The sequence below is a fragment of the Lathyrus oleraceus genome, chromosome 2, assembly GCF_024323335.1.
Source record: "Lathyrus oleraceus cultivar Zhongwan6 chromosome 2, CAAS_Psat_ZW6_1.0, whole genome shotgun sequence".
NCBI classification, from domain to species: Eukaryota; Viridiplantae; Streptophyta; class Magnoliopsida; order Fabales; family Fabaceae; genus Lathyrus; species Lathyrus oleraceus.
Window position 1 is genome coordinate 145443495 of NC_066580.1, and position 17984 is coordinate 145461478.

Consider the following 17984-nt stretch of genomic DNA (forward strand, 5'->3'; position numbering starts at 1 on the left):
TTGGTACCTACTCGTTGCACTTAAAGCATACGAGACATCTGGTCGAGTACATAACATGGCATACATGATAGATCCTATTGCAGATGCATATGGAATCTTATTCATGTGATCCCTTTCTTCCTTAGTTGAAGAGGATTGTGTTTTTGATAGACACAGGCCATGTTGCATATGTATGAATCCTTTATTGGAATCATGCATGTTAAAGCGTCTCAGCACTTTGTCTATGTACATACTCTGACTTAGGCCAAGCAGTTTTTGTGATCTATCTCTATAGATTCTGATTCCTAATATATAGGCTGCTTCACCTAGGTCCTTCATAGAAAAGCATTTCCCTAACCAAGACTTTACTTGTTGCAGGGTAGGGACATCTTTTCCAATGAGTAATATGTCATCTACATATAATACCAGGAACACGATCATGCTCCCACTAACCTTCTTGTAGACACAAGGCTCATCTTCGTTCTTGATGAATCCATATTGTTTTACTGTTTCATCAAAACAAAGATTCCAGCTTCTGGAAGCTTGCTTCAATCCATAGATTGACCTTTGTAACTTACATATCTTTTGGGCTTCTTCTGGTATGTCAAATCCTTCAGGTTGTGTCATGTACACATCCTCAAGAAGATTCCCATTAAGGAAAGCAATTTTGACAGCCATCTGCCATATTTCATAATCATGATATGCAGCGATATCAAGTAAAATCCGAACAGATTTAAGCATTGCAACTGGTGAAAAGGTTTCATCATAGTCAACCCCATGAATTTATTTATATCCTTTTGCAACCAGTATTGCCTTACAGGTATGTACCTTACCATCCATGTCAGTCTTCTTTTTGAAGGCCCACTTGCATCCTATAGGGTTAACTCTTACAGGAGGCTCTACCAAGGTCCAAACTTGGTTTGTGTACATGGAATCCATTTTAGATTTCATGGCTTCTAGCCACTTCTCAGACTCGAGACCAGTTATGGCCTCTTGGTAGGTCACAGGCTCATCTTGATCCATGAGTAATACATCACCTTGATCTGTTATGAGATATCCATATCTCTCAGGTAGGTGACATATCCTGCTTGACCTACGTTGGTCTTGTTCTACTTGAGCAGGTTGCTCTTCCACAACTACTTGTGTTTCCTGCTCTAATTCCTCCATAGGTGTATCAATGCTTTGTGATTCTTGAATTTCTTCAAGCTCTACTTTCCTCCCACTGATTCCTTTGGAAATAAAATCCTTTTCTAGGAAAACTCCAGTTCGAGCGACAAACACTTTGCCCTCAGAAGGATTGTAGAAGTAATACCCTCTTGTTTCTTTAGGATACCCCACAAATAAGCATTTGTCAGATTTGGGCTCAAGCTTAGTTGAAATTTGTCGTTTCACATAAACTTCGCAACCCCAAATCTTCATGTAAGACATATGTGGTTTCTTACCACTCCATATCTCATATGGTGTCTTCTCAACCTTTTTGGATGGAACACAGTTAAGTGTGTAAGCTGTTGTCAATAGTGCATGTCTCCAAAAGGAGTTTGGAAGATCGGCGTGACTCATCATGGATCGGACCATGTCTAACAGGGTTCGATTTCTTCTCTCAGATACACCATTCCATTGGGGTGTTCCAGGAGGAGTAAGTTGGGGTAGGATCCCACACTCTTTCAGATGGTCATCAAACTCTAGGCTTAAATATTCACCACCTCGATCTGATCGAAGAGTTTTAATATTCTTACATAGTTGGTTTTGTACTTCATTCTTGAATTCCTTGAACTTTTCAAAGGACTATGATTTGTGTTTCATTAAATACACATAAGCATATCTACTGAAATCATCAGTAAATGTGATGAAGTAATGAAAACCTCCTCTGGCTGGTATGTTCAGTGGTCCACATACATCAGTATGTATGAGGGCCAAAAGATCATTAGCTCTTTCACCTTTTCCTGTGAATGGAGACTTTGTCATCTTTCCAATTAAACAAGATCTGCATGTCTCATATGATTCATAATCAAAAGAGTCCAAGAGTCCATCTTTATGGAGTTTGGAAACGCGTTTCTCATTTATGTGGCCTAATCGACAATGCCAAAGGTAAGTTGGATTTAACTCATTAGGTTTCATCCTTTTAGTATTAATGTTATAGATAGGCATTTCAAGATCAAGGACATATAATCCATTGTTCATTTGTGCAGTAGCATAGAATATATTATTCAAATAAATTGAGCAACAATTGTTCTTTATTATAAATGAAAAACCAAACTTGTCCAAACAAGAAACAGAAATAATATTCTTGCTAATTGCAGGTACATAATAACAGTTCTCTAACTGAATTATTAAACCACTAGGTAAAGTCAATACATAAGTTCCTACGGCTAAAGCAGCAACCTTTGATTCATTGCCAACTCGTAGGTCGACTTCACCTTTTGCCAAATCTCCACTCCTTTTTAGTCCCTGCACATTTGTACAAATGTGAGAACCGCATCCAGTATCTAATACCCATGATGCAGAAGTAGATAAATTAATTTCAATAACAAAAATACCTGAAGTTGAAGTCTCTACTCCATTCTTCTTATCTTCCAGGTACTTTGGGCAGTTTCTCTTCCAGTGTCCGGTCTTACCGCAATGGAAGCAGGTGCCTTCTTTTGCTATGCCTCCACTAGGCTTTAAAGCAGCAACGGTGGGTTTGGGTTTGACAACTTCCTTGCCTTTCCCTTTATCACCCTGCTTAGTGGGCATTTTGTTCTGTCTCTTTCCATTTCCGATCATCAGAATGGACTTCCCTTTTGACTTCTGATTCTGCTCAGCAGTTCTTAACATGGCGAGCAGTTCAGGAAGAGATTTGTCCATATCATTCATATTGAAATTTAGAACAAATTGACTGAATGTATCTGGCAACGATTGCAAGATCAAATCAGTCGCAAGTTCCTTTCCGAGGGGAAAACCCAATCTCTCAAGGTTTTCCACATACCCAATCATCTTGAGCACATGGGGACCTACAAGGGCTCCCTCAGCTAACTTACCTTGAAAAAGGGCTTTTGAAACTTCAAACCTCTCATGCCTTTCTTGCTCTTGATGGAGCATCTTCAGGTGTTCGATCATATCGAACGCTGCCATGTTCTCATGTTGCTTTTGCAATTCTGAGTTCATGGTAGCTAGCATGAGACAAGCAGTTTCATTGGCATCATCGACATGCTTCTTATAAGCATCTCTTTCTGCCTTAGGTGCAGAACTAGGAGGTTCCTCTTCAGGAACAGGTTTCTCCAAGACATACAGCTTTTTATCATGTTTGAGGATAATCCTCAGGTTTCGGTGCCAATCCAGAAAATTTGTCCCAGACAATTTTTCTTTGTCAAGGATTGATCGCAAGATGTTGTTAGAGGTGTTTGTTGTCATGGTAATCTACATAAGAATTAATGAAAATATAAGTATCATTGACATACTTAATTAGGCCTTTAATTAAATATGCTCCCACTATTTTACTCAAAACAAATGACCCTCATCATTTGATTCGGAAAATCCCGTTGGAAGATTTTCTAGTGGGTCGAGATCCATATTTCACTTCGTTCTAAGTCCGCGTAGGCGGATTACACAAAACTAGGTTATTTAGGTAGGAACTCCTTCCAATTGTATCTAATACAACTCTTGAATATTTTAGTTGGGTGAATAACTCCTTATTCCAATCCATCACATGAATAATTTCCAACTCTTGCTTTTAAACATATATAATCTTATTATAATTTGTTTAGTCAAGTTTGACCCATTGTTTTAACAATTGGATATTACAATTATCCCATCGCACCTTACTAATATAGAACATGCACCTCGCGTAGGCGAAACCTACATTATCCGATACTAGTCTTGATGAGTGTTAAAACTTGGAAAGCATAAACTTAATATTTAATTTGATGGAGTTTGCAATTATTCTGATCTCACCGCCTTATTTATCATATAAATTGTCTCTCACATGCATCAACATACATACACATGCATCAACATACATATATCATGAAACAGTTATGGCCCCTAGCGCAATTGTTCTCCCAAGCCAATGAGAGAACCTAAGCTAACCTAATACCGATCTAAGCTTCTCCAAGCAAGATCTTCAAGGTTGTCCTCCTTTGGTACTGACTCCTTTGCTTTCTTCATAACATTACATTACATAAAGAAACTCGTTTTACATACGAGGGAGTGAGATGAGAAAAGAAGTTACATTGAGAGATTAAAAGAGAGGCACGACACGCAGGTCGTATTTTAAAACCCAAAACAAAATAAAGGAAAACTAAGGCCATAACCGATCACCACAAGACAATAATAAACACATTATTATTATTATCAATTTTAATTCTTTTAATCAATTAAAACCAAATTAAATCTCGACGACCAATCACATTACGCAGAGTTAGCCGAACGGGTGAATTTTGCCTTGCGTTAACCGGTTAACACTGTTTGAAAAACTTAGAAAATTGAATTTCGTCTTGTGTTAAGCGGTTAACCAAATGCGTTAACCGGTTAACACTGTTTGAAAAACTTAGAAAATTGAATCCTGTCTTGCGTTAACCATATGCGTTAACCGGTTAACCATATGCGTTAACCGGTTAACACTGTTCGAAAAAGTGTTTAGAAAGCACAACTCTTGTGCAGTTACAACCCCAATCGCATAACTCTCTGACAACACAACCCTTGTGCCATCACTAACCCTAATGCACCAATTTCAGACCGTCAAACACATCTTGATTGTTGATTCAGTATGATTGATCAACACATCATTGCTTCACCATACTAATGTCGGATCAAGAGGCAAACGACCATTGATCGCTCAAAGGAAAACAACCATTGAGTGTTTGAATGAACGAAACAAGAACACTATATCATATATAATGTATTTTGCATCAGGATTACTTATATCATATATATAACTTGATCGATCTCAATTTAATCTTTGATTCATTCTGTCTTTAATCGTATTAATACAGAAAATAAATAGTTATCAGATTCATGGTTTCGTAAGTGGCTCTGATACCACTGAAGGAGAATGGCGATCCAAAACGCAGCGGAATTTAAAAATTTCTCCTTTAATGATCCTTACGAATGGGCATGATCAGTGATAGAATCGTTACCTCTTGTGGCGATCACGAACGTTGAACGATGACAACGTCTCTACTCAGTCCACACGAACGGATTCCTTCAATCTCAGTGCTAGCTGCTATGAATGAAGGCTTTGAGTGATAGAGATAGAGAGAGAAACGAAATTGCAAGTGTGTCAATGCTTCTACCCAAGGGTTCTATTTATAGAACCACTTGTGTGGGCTTCAAGCTAAAAAGCCCACCTAAGTGTATTTTGGCCCATATCTTATAATATACCCAAAATCACTTAAGCGTTTGGTACCTTACCATATTTCGTATTCCATTTAATTGCACCGTACCCTACGGTGTTCCTTAGTTACTCTATCTCTCATCAATCCGTCCTTTGTGTGTGACCCTGTAGGTTTTCGTGACGTTGGCAATTATATTAAATCATGCATTTAACATAATAAACAGTGAGCGGTATCTAGCAACACATCACTGCTACCCAAGACACGAAAATGTCATGTGATCTGACAAATCCTTCAGTGATAATAATTTTGTGTATAATTACCCTTTTGCCCTTATGTCTATATTGAACACAAGGCATAAACCGTGTCATCCTTGTCCAGTTCAATATTGGGCCCATAGACATTTATCCTGTTACGCAGGATGGGCAAATTCCATCTAGGTCACTCATGCCCCTTAGCATGCTTTGTGGAGTACCCATCAACTATCTTTATGGTTATCCAGTTACAGACAATGTTGGATCAGCAATAAAGCACTCGACTCTATATCTAGGGTCCATAGTGGTTTCAGGTCGAAGAGTGATATACACCATTATCACCATGAGAATAACTTATGACACTTTGCATAACATTCTATATAGTATTCTCATAGCGGGTCAATCCAGTATAAATATTACTCTTAATATTCATACCTATGTCTGAGACTTGATAACTCCTTATCCATGATCCATGAGATGTGATCATCAGTCTATAAACATAATAGTCTCCATGCTTTAATGTTATCCCACTTCACAATAAAGCTTGACTACGGATACTTTAAGAATAGTGTCCTTATGTTTAATGTGATCTCGTGATTAAGTTATACTTGATACATTAAACGGACTTGCTATTCTAGGGACTTTATTAAACAAACATAATAAAGAAAAAGCCTTTTATTATTAATAAATAATTCGATACAAGTACCAAAAGTATTGGTCTCTAGGGCTTACACCAACACCCTTCGTATCATGAGTATGTTGATAAGGCATCTCAATCTTCACAAAGGCAATCTCAACCATCACAGACTTCGAAGAAGTTAAAATTATCAAAGAAGCAACCACAATCAAAGAAACATTTCACTCTTCAATTTCCTAATCATATTAGGTCATACATTGAAGATGTAGTTAATGTTGAATCAGATGGTAATTGTGGATTTAGAGTCATTGCATCGTTGCATGGATATGGTGAGGATGGTTGGTCAATGGGTCACAGAGACTTGGGGTTGGAAATAATAGACAAGGATATGTCAACTTTGTATGACAAGTTATTTTATAATCGGTTGTCATAAGTGAGAGAATCTTTGATGATATAATCCTTTGGTTCACAACCATCAGAAAAATGGTTGACTCTACCCTACCAGATATGGGTTACTTGATAGTGAATCGCTATAATATTGTACTTGTCTATTTAGGCAATCCGTGCATGACTTTCTTTCTTATGACAAGTTCACATTCACCAAATGTCTCCATTTATTGCATTGGTTTTGTTAACCAAAATCATTGGATTCAGTTACGTATTTTATTTTATATGACTTATTGTTTTAATTATTTCACTTTATTAAATATATGTTTTAATTATTTTTATCAGGTTAACATGAAAAAGGGGTTTCCATTGCCACCAGTCACATTAGATTGGAAGAAGTTTCGTTGTCAAGCAGCAACGTCTTGGATGTTAGGATTTATAGGACGTCTACAACATTGCCAATTACTTACGCCTATATTAGCATGAATATGTAATCAAAACATGAATATGTAATGAAAACATGAATATTATATTATGTCTATTATATTCAGTTCTAAAACTTAATACAAAAATCAATGTGAACGAGAAATATGCAAAGCTTCAAATAAATCAGCAAACTGTGGATCTTCCTCTTCGGCATTAACCTGTCTCAGATAACGATGAATCAATGTAGATACATGAGCCCAATCAGAGCATTTAACTGATTAAATAATAAACGATAAAATAAATGAAGATGGGCGGGCTTCAATAAGCTATTTTTCACTCGCATAACCAAACTTTACTCCTGATTATCTGCAAGATATCTATGGTGGAGAACATAAAGCAAATGGTGAGAATACACTCAAATATCTTAGCGGTGCAAAAGATCAAGAATGATAGTCTAAACAACAATGACAACAACAATCAACAAGTAATGTATTCGCACAATAATCATCGATAACATAAACTCATTAAAGCACTTCAATTGACTCATGCAATCAATTACTCATTCACATCAACTCACATCAGCAGCTAACTCAAACTCAATGCATATGCGTATTCACACAACAATCATCAATTCACAAATGCCAACTTGTATGCAATGTGACAACACCTCGACTTTATATACACGTGGTACCAACTCAATATTTTCACCGATTCCATCATCCATCTAGCCTCTTAATACATCATTATAAGATAGTCATATGTGTTAGCTTTTGAACACTTCAAATCACACCTCATTTGAATTTATGGAACTAAAGTTATGGCAAAAATACTAAAGTGACAATTTTCTGGTTTCGAAATTGTGTCAATCGATTTATTGGGAGAATCAATCCATTGACATCAATCGATTGTCCCAGAACGTCAATCGATTGACATTAATCGATTGTATCAGGGTGTTGACACTTCTATTTTTTTCAAAAATTCCAAATTTAAATTACGTTTCAGCAACGGTAATCCCTTCCGAACCCCATCCAAACATATCCTAACATACCTAAACATTTTATACTACAACTTCAACACCAGTAAGCATATAGAAAGCAATCAATACATCAAATTTCATGCAATTTACACATTAACATCAATTCACCATGTAAATTATCTTTGTGTTCGTGACCATCAAACACATCAACAAGAATAATATCAAATTCAACCTCACATACAATTCACATACCAAATTCTTAAATTATCATATCATCAACACATAAGCACACGTCAAGAATCATTATTATCATCGAATGTTCATAACCATATAAAAAGATTAGAAAACACAACAATAATGAAATACAATAAAAACTTAGAGGAGGGTGAGGATCCCTCTCTACCTTTCATATAATATACACTCATAGAAGAGTAATCTCTCCTCTTACCTTGGATTTTCAATAAAGCAAACTCTAAGCTCCTCAACAATGGTTTTTTCTCCCCAAACTCTAGGTTGTCTCCCTTGCCTCTTTTCTTTTGTTCTCCAAAATAATATGAATTGTCAAAGTTCAGCCTTCACTCTTTTCTATTTAAATGAAAACTTAATTCTCCTAATTATGTTATTCTCTGATTACCCTCAACTTGATTTTTTATTTTCCATATTGTCCTTACTTCTCTTACTAACTCCAATTTCTTTTATTTTAAATTTCTATTAGTCCACCAAATTCTATTATTTTCCTTATTTCTCTACCACCGCCTTATTCTTAATTATTTACTCAACTCAATTTAATTAAAATAAGTCTAATTAATTTCTATTATTCCCTTAACTCTCTCCAAAATCCTCCAAAACACATATGTTCTCCAATCATCTAAATAAAACATATAAACTACGTAATAATTTAAATGAAATGCAATTAAATTCAACTAAATAAATTAATTGAATTTGGGATGTTACACTGACCTGCAAGGTTAACACTCTAACGCTTATGTGAGAAAGAATAGTGAATTGAAATTGAATTTGAAACTGAGTACCTGAATTGACTCTCTATATAATGGAAAGAAAATAAAAAACGATTATTTGTTAGACATAGATTATGGAGAGTCGTTGGATGTAGCTGAAGTTTGTATCTACTATATTCATCAGAAGGATAGTTCCCGTGCGCTGAAAAGAATCTGGAAGAATTGTAATTTCTTCAAAGTGGTCAGTCGGGTCCAATATGGTCAGTCGGGACCAATATGGTCGGCCCAAAACAATTTTTCCTGAAGTTATTGCTTATGTATAGCAAGGCAAAGGTTTGTCGTATTAGCCTCGGTTACCAACCACTTTCTCATTTATCTTGAAAGAGAAAAAGTGAACGTTTTAGTTTCTTAGGGAATCGCGTCTTTGATGCCCCATACTTCAAACGTATTTTTGTAGGTACCCTCATTATGACCCTTGGTAACTTAAACACTTCAGTATGTGTGTGAGTAATTTGAAATGTTTGATAGAGTCCATTTTCTTTTGCATGCTAGCATACAGTTCTTGAAGAGTCAACTTCGCATTTCTTTGAGTTGTCTTTTGATAACTCATTTTGTGTGAGATATTTAATCCCTATATACTTAAATTTTAGGGTAATTTATATCTTGAATAATGAAATTTATTTATGTTTTATGTTATGTTGGTTTATTTAGGATAGAACATACTACATGCTCTCTTTTGTCAATTTTATGCATTTTGTGCTTGTGCAGAATTACCTCTTGTGACGAGTTATGTCACGTCATGTATTCGTGAACACCAGCCAAGAGGCCTTGATCTAGAAGATACTGGTATGAGTTCTCAAATTCAACGTTAATGCTGACGTGGCCAAATTTTTAGAAGAAAATATGTTTGAGTTGGAAAAAAATGAACGGATAAGGATGAATCGCTACAAGACAAAACTCTAAAAAAGTTGTCACGACATGTTGTTGTTATACCGATGGTGTTCCTACAATGCTTCTACAATGTCGTCTTATCTCTCATATTCAATGTATTATTATAGTACAACATAGTGGAATATGTTTTATTCTTCGGGCTTAAGTTAATGGATCATTGTAAAGGCCCAAGAACCAAATAGGTAGACATTATGCCGCTGGAAAACCTCTATAAATCGAGCGTCAATGCAATAATGAAAAGGTTCTGAAATTCGGAAAGAATTTCCCATAAGAGAAATTTAGGAATATGAAGAGCTCCGACGTGACTCTGATTTTGTCAGACTGAAGGAAACAACACTGGGAGGCGTGACGGAAGACGTCGCTTGTTGATTAACAAATTACAAGTTATTGAAGTGCCATCCTTAGGTTTATCATTTCTATATTCTTGTTTAGGAACATGTAACTTAATATCTTTCTGTATAGTACTTATTTTTCTCATTATGAGCTAAACTTTCTTTTTTGGATAATTTGAAGTTTAATGAATTAGCAATCTTTTGAATATTATGAATGAGTTGTCTTGATATATTTTACTCATGAGAATTTATATCATATATTTATTCTTTTGCCTAGCCACCTTGAAAGTAGATATAAGCTAGTTGATGATTGAGAGATCTATTTTGCAGCGGAACTCATAAGTAAATATGGTTGAAAATAGTAGGATATACATATTTACTATATTAATCCCTTTAGAGACAAAGGACTACAATCATAGGGGGAAATCATAAGTTAAACTAGACATGCTTTATTGTGATATCTCGAGAGTTATCCCCCTAACTTAATGCATATGCTTTGATGTTGTAGATATACACCACTTGATCACTTTTTGCCTCATCTGTCACGACAGAACATATCAAATACATTAGATGAATTCATTAAATGGAACATTGTCCAACATATTCTTTCATTCTATGTTAACCCTTAACTATATTCTTTGTTTTTCCACTTACTTAACTACGTGACACATACCATTAGATTAATTCATCCACCAATTAAATGTCAATAATGCATTTGGTATGGTGAATTGCAAGAAAATGTCTACATAACACTATCCTGTGGTATTACACCTTCCACTCCCTTTTCATATAAAAAATCACTAAGTCATTTATTATTAGTATATGTATATGACATAATAATTGCTTGAAATTCCATGTTTGAATTTGATTATATCAAGCATGTATTGCATACATATTTCAAATTTAAAATTTTGATCGACTCAAATATTTTCTTGGTATTTAAGTGACTCATTCCAAACAAGGGATATCATTATGTCAAAGAAAATATTGTCTAATATTTACTATCTGGCGCAAGCTTCTTTAAGTACTAAACCCGACATAACACATGTTTACCCATCTAACAAATTGCAAAATAACACTAGTCATACATACCATGACATATCTTGATACAAAGGATTAATTGATAGGTTATAGTTGTTGGTGGAGAATATAGGATTTGAATGGTTCAAAAGGGGGTTGAATGGACCATTTCCCTAAATACAGTTTATAAAAATCATTTTCTTCAAAAATCATAGTTTTATAAACATATGCCTAATTAACGAGCAGAAGCAACATCTAACATAGATTATATAAAAAATATGATGAATTGAATGACACAACTAACTCATATTATTAGAGATCTCAATGACTGGGAAAGACGAAGTTGCTTAAACAAACAATTCAACAATTATCATAATTCAACTTTAACATGTGACTTAAATTGAAATTGTTTAACCGAATAATCAATCTAACAACAAAAGTGTTGACCATGTGCTTGCATAATCAGGAAGTAATCAAAGCTCATAGATAAGCAAGATATGCTTAGTCCCGATAATATCATAATTTTAATAATGACAATATTTGAAGTAGTTGAAGTGGTTATGATGACAATGTTGGAGAATTGCCATCCAAGACGCAGCGGAATTTAAAATTTTCTCCATTTAGTGATCCTTACGAATGGGCATGATCAGTGATAGAATCGTTACCTCTTGTGGCGATTCAAACCTTTGGTGCAGATCTCTGATAATGATCAAAACCTTTGATACAGATCCACGGGGCGATCACGAACGTTGAACGATGACAACGTCTCTACTCAGTCCACACGAACGGATTCCTTCAATCGCAGTGCTAGCTGTTATGAATGAAGGTTTTGAGTGAGAGAAAGAGGGAAACAAAATTCCAAGTCTCTACTTGAATTTCTGTCTGAGTGGATTGGAGTGACAATGCTTCTACCCAAGGGGTTCTATTTATAGAACCACTTGTGTGGGCTTCAAGCTAAAAAGCCCACTTAAGTGTATTTTGGCCCATATCTTATAATATGCCCAAAATCACTTAAGTATTCGGTACCTTACCATATTTTGTCTCCCACTTAAGTGCACCGTTCCTTACGGTATTCCTTAGTTACTCTATCTCTCATCAACCCGTCCTTTGTGTGTGACCCTATAGGTTTTCGCGGCGTTGGCAATTATATTAAATCACGCATTTAACATAATAAACAGTGAGCGGTATCTAGCAACACATCACTGCTACCCAAGTCACGAAAATGTTATGTGATATGACAAAACCTCCTGTGATAATAATTATATGTATAATTACCCCTTTGCCCTTATGTCTATATTGAACACAAGGTATAGACCGTGTCACCCTTGTCCAGTTCAATATTGGGCCCATAGACATTTATCCTGTTACGCAGGATTGGCAAATTCCATCTAGGACACTCATGTCCCTCAGCATGCTTCGTGGAGTACTCATCAACTGTCTTTATGGTCATCCAGTTACGGATAACGTTGGATCAGTAATAAAGCACTCAACTCTACATCTAGGATCCATAGTGGTTTCAGGTCGAAGAGTGGTATACACTATTATCACCATGAGAATAACTTATGACACTTTGCATAACTTTCTATATAGTATTCTCATAGCGGGTCAATCCGGTATAAATATTACTCCTAATATTCATACCTATGTTTAAGACTTGATAACTCTTTATCCATGATCCATGAGAGGTGATCATCAGTCTACAAACATAATAGTCTTAATGCTTTAATGTTATCCCACTTCACATTAAAGCTCGACTACGGATACTTTAAGAACAGTGCCCTTATGTTTAATGTGTTCTCATGATTAAGTCACACTTAATACATTAAACGGACTATCTATTCTAGGAACTTTATTAATCAACCATAATAAAGAAAACGCCTTATATTATTAATAAATAATTCGATACAAGTACCAAAAGTATTGGCCTCTAGGGCTTACACCAACAATCTCCCACTAGCACTAGAGCCAATCAGACATACCCCGTATGCCCATTGATCTAGTATGGCCATCATGCTTCTGCTGCGCAAGAGGCTTTGTCAGTGGGTCAGCTATATTGTCTAGTGTAGCTACTTTACATATTTTCACATCTCCTCTATCTATTATCTCTCGAATGAGATGATAACGCCTAAGTATGTGTTTGGATCGTTGGTGAGATCTAGGCTCCTTAGCTTGTGCGATAGCACCATTGTTATCACAATAGAGACCAATGGGATCCACAATGCTAGGGACTATGCCAAGTTTACTAATGAACTTCCTGATCCAAACAGCTTCCTTTGTTGCACTTGAGGCAGCAATATACTCGGCCTCGGTCGTAGAATCAGCAACTGTATCTTGCTTTGAACTTTTCCAGCTCACAGCGCCACCGTTCAAGCAAAACACATAACCAGATTGCGATCTAAAGTCATCCTTATCTGTCTGGAAGCTAGCATCAGTGTAACCAATTACAGCCAACTCTTCCTGACCTCCATATATCAAGAATGATTCCTTAGTCCTTCTCATGTACTTAAGGATATTCTTAACAGCTACCCAATGGGCATCACCAGGATCAGATTGGTACCTACTTGTTGCACTTAAAGCATACGAGACATCTGGTCGAGTACATAACATGGCATACATGATAGATCCTATTGCAGATGCATATGGAGTCTTATTCATGCGTTCCCTTTCTTCCTTAGTTGAAGGGGATTGTGCTTTTGACAGACACAGGCCATGTTGCATAGGTATGAATCCTTTCTTGGAATCATGCATATGAAAGCGTCTCAGCACTTTGTCTATGTATGTACTCTGACTTAGGCCAAACAGTTTTTGTGATCTATCTCTATAGATTCTGATTCCTAATATATAGGTTGCTTCACCTAGGTCCTTCATAGAAAAGCATTTCCCCAACCAAGTCTTTACTTGTTGCAGGGTAGGGATATCGTTTCCAATGAGTAATATGTCATCTACATATAACACCAGGAACACGATCATGCTTCCACTAACCTTCTTGTAGACACAAGGCTCATCTTCGTTCTTGATGAATCCATATTGTTTTACCGTTTCATCAAAACGAAGATTCCAGCTTCTGGAAGCTTGCTTCAATCCATAGATTGATCTTTGTAGCTTACATATCTTATGGGCTTCTTCTGGTATGTCAAATCCTTCAGGTTGTGTCATGTACACATCCTCAAGAAGATTCCCGTTAAGGAAAGCAGTTTTGACATCCATCTGCCATATTTCATAATCATGATATGCAGCAATAGCAAGTAAAATCCGAACAGATTTAAGCATTGGAACTGGTGAAAAGGTTTCATCATAGTCAACCCCATGAATTTGTTTATATCCTTTTGCAACTAGTCTTGCTTTATAGGTATGTACCTTACTATCCATGTTAGTCTTCCTTTTGAAGACCCACTTGCATCCTATAGGATTAACTCCTACAGGAGGCTCTACCAAGTTCCAAACATGGTTAGTGTACATGGAATCTATTTCGGATTTCATGGCCTCTAGCCACTTCTCAGACTCGGGACCAGTTATGGCCTCTTGGTAGGTCACAGGCTCATCTTGATCCATGAGTAATACATCACCTTGGTCTGTTATGAGATATCCATATCTCTCAGGTAGGTGACGTATCCTGCCTGACCTACGTTGGTCTTGTTCTACTTAAGCAGGTTGCTCTTCCACAACCATTTGTGTTTCCTGCTCTAATTCCTCCATAGGTGTATCGATGCTTTGTGATTCTTGAATTTCTTCAAGCTCTACTTTCCTCCCACTGGTTCCTTTGGAAATCAAATCCCTTTCTAGGAAAACTCCAGTTCGAGCGACAAACACTTTGCCCTCAGAAGGATTGTAGAAGTAATATCCTCTTGTTTCTTTAGGATACCCCACAAATAAGCATTGGTCAGATTTGGGCTCAAGCTTAGTTGAAATTTGTCGTTTCATATAAACTTCGCAACCCCAAATCTTCATGTAAGACATATGTGGTCTCTTACCACTCCATATCTCATATGGTGTCTTATCAACTTTTTTGGATGGAACACGGTTAAGTGTGTAAGCTGCGGTCAACAGCGCATGTCCCCAAAAGGAGTTTGGAAGATCGGCTTGACTCATCATGGATCGGACCATGTCCAACAGGGTTCGATTTCTTCTCTCAGACACACCATTCCATTGGGGTGTTCCAGGAGGAGTGAGTTGGGATAGGATCCCACACTCTTTCAGATGGTCATCAAACTCTAGGCTTAAATATTCACCTCCTCGATCTGATCGAAGAGCTTTAATATTCTTACCTAGTTGGTTTTGTACTTCATTCTTGAATTCTTTGAACTTTTCAAAGGACTCTGATTTGTGTTTCATTAAATACACATAACCATATCTACTGAAATCATCAATGAATGTGATGAAGTACTTAAAACCTCCTCTGGCTGATATGTTCAGTGGACCACATACATCAGTATGTATGAGGGCCAAAAGATCATTAGCTCTTTCACCTTTTCCTGTGAATGCAGACTTTGTCATCTTTCCAATTAAACAAGATCTGCATGTCTCATATGATTCATAATCAAAAGAGTCCAACAGTCCATCTTTATGGAGTTTGGAAATGCGTTTCTCATTTATGTGGCCTAATCGACAATGCCAAAGGTAAGTTGGATTTAACTCATTAGGTTTCATCCTTTTAGTATTAATGTTATAAATAGGCATTTCAAGATCAATGACATATAGTCCATTGTTCATTTGTGCAGTTGCATAGAATATACCATTCAAATAAATTGAACAACAATTGTTCTTTATTATGAATGAAAAACCGAACTTGTCCAAACAAGAAACGGAAATAATATTCCTGCTAATTGCTGGTACATAATAACAGTTCTCTAACTGAATTATCAAACCACTAGGTAAAGTCAATTCTTAAGTTCCTACGGCTAAGGCAGCAACCTTTGCTCCATTACCAACTCGTAGGTCGACTTCACCTTTTGCCAATTTTCTACTCCCTTTTAGTTCTTGCACATTTGTACAAATGTGAGAACCACATCCAGTATCTAATACCCATGATGCAGAAGTAGATAAATTAATTTCAATAACAAAAATACCTGAAGTTGGAGTCTCTACTCCATTCTTCCTATCTTCCAGGTACTTTGGTCAGTTCCTCTTCCAGTTTGCGGTCTTACCGCAATGGAAGCAGGTGCCTTCCTTTTCTATGCTTCCACTAGGCTTCAAAGCAGCACTAGTGGGTTTGGGTTTGGCAACTTCCTTGCCTTTCCCTTTATCATGTTTGAGGACAATCCTCATGTCTCGGTACCAATCCAGAAAATTTGTCCCAGACAATTTTTCCTTGTCAAGGTTTGATCGTAATATGTTGTTAGAGGTGTTTGTTGTCATGGTAATCTACACAAGGATTAATGAAAATATAAGTATCATTGACATATTTAATTAGGCCTTTAATTAAACATGCTCCCACTATTTTATTCAAAACAAATGACCCTAATCATTTGATTCGGAAAATCCCGTTGGAAGATTTTCTAGTGGGTCGAGATCCATATTTCACTTCGTTCTAAGTCCGCGTAGGCGGATTACACAAAACTAGGTTATTTTAGGTAGGAACTCCTTCCAATTGTATCTCATACAACTCTCGAAAATTTCAGTTGGGTGAATAACTCCTTATTCCAATCCATCATATGGATTATTCCTAACTCTTGCTTCTAAACATATATAATCTTATTATAATTTGTTTAGTTAAGTTTGACCCATTGTTTTAACAGTTGGATATTACAATTATCCCATCGCACCTTACTAATATATAGATCATGCACCTCGCGTAGGCGAAACCTACATTATCCATTACTAGTCTTGATGAGTGTTAAAACTTGGAAAGCATAAACTTAATATTTATTTTGAGGGAATTGCAATTTTTCTGATCTCACCGGCTTGTTTATCATATAAATCGTCTCTCACATGCATCAACATACATTCACATGCACCAACATACATACAAACAAAATGAAACAGTTATGGCCCCTATCGCAATTGTTCTCCCAAGCCAATGAGAGAACCTAAGCTAACCTACAACGATCTAAGCTTCTCCAAGCAAGATCTTCAAGGTTATCCTCCTTTGGCACTGACTTCTTTGCTTTCTTCATATCATTACATTACATGAAAGAAACTCGTTTTACATACGAGGGAGTGAGATGAGAAAAGAAGTTACATTTGGGAGATTAAGAGAGAGGCACGACACGCAGGTCGTATTTTAAAAACCCAAAACAAAACAAAGGAAAACTAAGGCCATAACCGATCACCACAAGACAATAATAAACACTTTATTATTATTATTATTATTATTAATTCCTTTAATTAATTAAAATCAAATTAAATTTTGACGACCGATCATCACATTTTAATGAACAATTCATTTAAAATCGATGTCGCTTTTCGTATCAACACTTGACACTTTTAAAGCACTGAGTTAGCCGAATGGGTGAAAATTTCCTTGCGTTAACCGGTTAACCATATGCGTTAACCAATTAACACTGTTTGAAATTAAAAAAAACATGTTTTCTGCCTTGCGTTAACAGGTTAACCAAATGCGTTAACCGGTTAACACTGTTTGAAAATGTCTTGGAAAACTGTTTTCCGCCTTGCGTTAACCGGTTAACCAAATGCGTTAACCGGTTAACACTGTTTGAAAACTTAAAAATTTTAATTTCGCATTGCGTTAACCGGTTAACCATACGCGTTAACCGGTTAACACTGTTCCAAAAAGTGTTTAGGAAGCACAACTCTT